This window comes from Lactuca serriola, chromosome 4 (assembly GCF_051521515.1).
Source record: "Lactuca serriola cultivar US96UC23 chromosome 4, Lser_US96UC23_V15, whole genome shotgun sequence".
NCBI lineage: Eukaryota > Viridiplantae > Streptophyta > Magnoliopsida > Asterales > Asteraceae > Lactuca > Lactuca serriola.
In genome coordinates, this window is record NC_136411.1 from 160540386 (window position 1) to 160545587 (window position 5202).

The window sequence follows — 5202 nt, forward strand, 5'->3', positions numbered from 1 at the left end:
CTGGAGGGTCCCACTGAGACACTTTGACCAGGGGGTCATACAGAGTTATAGCCTAGAGTGGCTAATATGTGTTGTATGTGGTATTTTGGAGAACTCACTAAGCATTTCTGCTAACAGTGTTTGTGTTATGTGTTTCAGGTACCAGTGAGGATCGCGGGAAGGCGCCAGCATGATCAGTGCACACTATCTGAGATTTATACGTTTTGATCTTGGGATGTGTTTTTATGGTTTTGACATGTGGTACATTGAGATTTGAGAATATGTATGAATGAAATTAAGTTTTTAAAACTGAAAAATTGTTTAGAAATTTACATTGTTATAGATCACCCCTGCAGTTATGAGATCAAGGGAGTAATGGACTGTGTAAGGTCATTTGGTACATTAGGCTACCATTGGTCGGGTAGCAATCACTTTTAGCCTTGGATTCAGTAACGTCAGGATTCGACGTATGGACCCGATCAGTTGGATCATGAGGTTGTTAGAGCTACAGTGGCATGATAACTAGTGGCAACTAGTTCCAGAGAAGGATTTCGTTCAGAAGATGTGTGAGTCGAGTAAGTAGGGAGCCCTTTGGCTCCGCATCCGGTCCGGATGTCGATTTTTCATATGATTGGTTAACGAATTGAGACCAGGAGGTCTCGTTAGATTTTGGAAAGCAGCCAGGTGGCAACATACTGCTTCAGGCAGTTCAGTGTTCGAGCAGTTTCTGCGTTTTGGGCAGTATTAGTATTTGTGTTTTGGATTGCAAGTATGGATGGAATAACAGATTGCTTGGGTTATTCTAAGTCAATTGCAGCGGGATTATCTAAGCCTTAGCCGAGTATAAGTGATCTGTAGAGGAAATTGGGCTTGTCACCGAGATTTATAGTGGGAACCTCGAGTTATTAGAAGTTGAGTAGTCGGTAGAAGAATAAAGTGGACTGGGTCCAATAATAATGATTCAATATGAGTGGTCTTCCAGGGATTCAGACCATCTCGAGACAAGATATTTCAGACGGAGTAGATGTGATCTTGTTGCGAGAAATTCGTTCGGCTGCGGATCTTAGGGCTTCGTTAGGATTGGTCACGGCTACCCTGGGAAAGCTAGGGTGTGCCTAGGATGGTAACCATGTTACTAGAATGGTTGAGCCGGTAAGGAATAATTTCAAGGACGAAATCTAACTTAAGTGGGGGAGAGTTGTAACACCCCGTTTATTTAATAAATAAATAAATTAATGATTGTGTAATAGCCCTGCAATCAATAATTATACAGCAAGGTTACAATTTTAGAAGTCGGGGGTTAAAAGTGTCAGTTCCACATTAGTTTTGTAAATAATTATGAGGGCAGGGGCTATAGGGTAACTTCTAGGACTTCATTGAAGAGATTTTGGAGGCTAAGGGACTAATTTGTGAATTATTAGGACTTTATTAAGAACAATTTGTAGAGGAGGGGCATAATGGTAATTATTGGAGCTGATTTGAAAAGATCCCAAGGGGGAGGGACTGAACTTGTAAAAATGGTCAAAGTTTTCAGTGGAGCGGGATTTAACCCTATGACTTCTTTTTCTTGTTACATTACTTAAACCCTAATCCCCCACATAACTTCCTTCAGCCGCTACCATACTTGGAGCTCCTTTAGCCGCCGCCTCCTTGCCGTTGAAGCTGGAGTCCACCGCAACCAAATCGCCGGCAAAGCTGCTGCTAGCGACAAAGTGTCACACAAAGATGCCAGTAGCAGGCTATCGCTGCTCTCCTCCGGTGAAAAGCGCTGTGTTCGCCAATGTGCACGTTGGGTGTGAATCGGAAGCTCTCGGTAAGGATCGCAGCCACCCATCTATTCCTTCCTCTTCGTTCTTCCTGTGATTTGGTGTCGTTCACATCGACAGGAGTTGCCGGTGGCCTTGGGTCACCGTTTCGGTGTTTCCGCTCATCACCTGCCACCCGCGGTGGCTGGGCTGGGAGTAGTTCGGGGTCCAGCTTGGGTTTGCGATTGTATGTGTTGTTTGCTCGTCTGGGTACCAAGAAAGACCACCGCCACCACCGTAAGGTGGTAGCTATCATCTCAACCGCTGCTGCTACTGCCGTTTTGGTGCTGTTGCCGCCACCGTGAGCCACCAAGGGGGTGGCTGGATGATATGGGCATATTTAGTTATAAAATTCATGCATTATCTTCATACTTTTTGTTGTTTTTGTCTCATTTAATGAACCAAAGGTGCTTAATTAGCTTAAATATTTCATTTTCAGTAACAAAGACATGCTCAGGTGGAAAATGAAGCGGAATTGGCGATTGGACGCTCGGATCTTGGATTTTGAAGAAAGAAGGACGTTGCTGGACAGCTTGACCCCTCGTCAGTGTTTTGGCCATATCTCATGAACTGTAACTCTGATTGACGAGATTCAAATTTTCTGAAAAGTAGACACAATTTCGGACGACTTTCGTGTTTTGAGAAAATGCTGATTCGAAACGTACTCGGCGAGTAGGGTCGATTACTCGGCGAGTTGTATCGAACTTTCGTGATTCTGGACCCGCTGACTTGCCGTACACGGGTTTTAAGTGACGGACTCACCGAGTAAGTCACTGGACTCGCCGAGTAGCCTCTGTTTTGTGAAAATCTATATAAAGAGACTTTCAGATCGATATCATAGCATGGAGAGAAACCCTAGGAGGCTGAGAAACGATTGGAAGTGCTGCTAGGTCGTGAGGGACTGAAGAATCAACCCTACATTCAATTGTGAAGAGAATCAAGACAATTTTGGTTTATTCTTAGTAACTTTTTGATTTGAATCATGTTTACATACTTTGATTTCGTTTTTGAGTTTATGTTTACTGCAATCATGAGCTAAAAACTTATTCTTTTGTTAGGGTAGACAATTTTGTGAACATGGATTGATTATTTGAGTAGGATTAATTTTAATTGGTAATTATGTTTAGTTAAGCTTGTTAAAGAACCTTATGTGTTGACAATAACTATTCTTCTGTTAATAAATCAGTAATTAAGTTGTATGAACATCTCTTAGTTATTAATTTCATATGATTTATTGTGACCACATAGTTGTATGTCTAGGAATAACGATCGTGAAACTAGAATTAACTAGAAGATAGGTAAGTTAATGTGTAAGCTTGTTGGATGAACATCGACAAGAGGTTAATTGAATGGCCAATTTAGTTAACCACTACAAGTCTTACTTAACCCGAATCAATAATATAGGAAACCCGTTAATTTAGACAACTGGCCATTGCTTGAGTTAATTTGTTTTCTAAGAATTTGGAATAGTGAACGTGAACCTAATTATCTTAATCGGTAGCCAATGAAGAATTAATCCGATACATTAAAATCATCCATGGGAACAAATGAGTAGTACCTAAATAGAAGTCCTCTTTACTATTGAATTTAGTTGGTAATTAATTGTTTTAGTTGCTAGTTATTCTAATTAAGTTTCTAGTCTTGTAAAACTAGAGAAAACCCCCTTTTTGTTATTTGTTTTATTTAGATAATATTAGCATTTATTTTAATTGTTTACCGTTCCCTGTGTTCGATACCCTACTTGCTTGAACTATATTACTAATCGATAGGTACACTGCCTTTCGTGTGTTTATTTTGTGTCTAAGTTAGTAGAATTAAAACTAGTTGGTTTTACACACATCAAGTTTTTGGCGCCGTTGCCGGGGAACGGCGCATATTATTAGTTTTTTTAGTTGCATTAGATTAATCGGCCCTTTTTGTGGAATAAAATCTGCAAAAAGTTTAATTGGTTATTTATTTTATTTTTTTGCTAGCTTATCTTAGTTTAATTTTTTTTTTCACAGCGTTCACGACGTGAGATTTAGTACACTCACGACGTGAAATCTGAGAGTTCATTTTTAGTTTTTCTTATTTTAGTCCAGTTTTACGTTTTAGTTTAGCAAGTTGCAGAAGTTAATGACCAGAGGCTCAAACACGCCCTTGGTGCCACCACTAGAAGATCCCGAGTCTGCAATTCACAAGAAAAAGACGCCCTTGCAAGAATTGAAGTCAGATTTTTCAAGGAAGTCGGGAAAGAAAACATGAGAGTCAAGTTCATCCTCGAGGCACAAGAGCAATATTGAGCACTTTGATCAGACGCCCGTCCAAACCGAGTCCGAATACGACACCGAGCCAGAATTTGAAGAACACACAAGCGAACCCGAGAACGAGCCAAGGAATGAGATGGCAGAAATTGAAGAAATGTCCATGGGAGCTTACAAGAAGCGGATCCGAGAAGATATGGGTCCCGGTTTAGTCCAACCCGCAATACCTGCCACTGCCACATTCGAGCTGAAGGGACACATATTGACTGCCCTGAAGGACATCCCATTTTTCGGGAAAGATCATGAAGATGCTTTTAAGCATCTAGATGAAGTCAATGACATTGCAGACTACTTCAATGTCCCAAATGTCAGCAGAAACACAGTCTTGCTTAGGATGCTTCCCATCACTTTCAAAGGAGCTGCTAAGGAGTGGTTAAAAGCACTCCCACCGGGTACAATCACCACTTGGGCTCAAATGCGTGAGAAATTCCTGGATCAGTTTTGCCCACCATCTAAGATAGCCAAACTCAAGAAGGCAATACCCAACTTTGAGCAACAGCCGGGGGAGTCACTATACGAAGCATGGAAGCGGTACAAGGGCTTACTTAGAAATTGCCCTCAACATGACCTAAATGTGTAGCAAGAGATGTTAATCTTTTATGATGGGGTCAACGTGATGACAAGACAACTCCTTGATTCTCAAGGACCTTTGACAAAGAAAAATCCAAGGGAGGTCAAGGAGCTAATTGAAGAATTCGTGAAACACTCCCGCGAATACCACAACCCGAGGCAAGAAGGAATCAAAGGCGGAGGAGGGTCCCAAACTGAAGAAATAGCAGCGGTCATGGCCATGTTAAATAATATGAACCGTAGGATAACACAGATGGACCAGTCGATACATGCCATAAGAGTGGGTTGCGAGAGATGCAGTGGTCCAGACTTAACAAAGGACTGCAATGTAGATGATTATGGGAACAGAAAGGCTCAAGTATGCTACTCTAGTAGGGATAAATTTGATGAGGACTGGAGGAAACCGAAGAAGGAGTGGCTGCCATATGAGGAGTATAAGAAGCAAAAAGAAGAGAAGTATAGGTAGACAGGTCGAGGCCTCTATCAAAAGGAGCAACCACCAGCCGAGAAGAAACCCGACCTAGAGACCATTTTAATGAAGTTTA

General features: G+C 41.5%; 1 non-coding gene across 1 annotated transcript; it reads right to left on the reverse strand.

Moving 5' to 3' along the window:
- Positions 1-4550: 4550 nt before the first annotated feature.
- On the reverse strand, positions 4551-4657 carry LOC145103470 (small nucleolar RNA R71). The gene has a single exon (XR_013706562.1). It is a non-coding gene; the product is annotated as a small nucleolar RNA R71 (small nucleolar RNA).
- Positions 4658-5202: the final 545 nt, after the last annotated feature.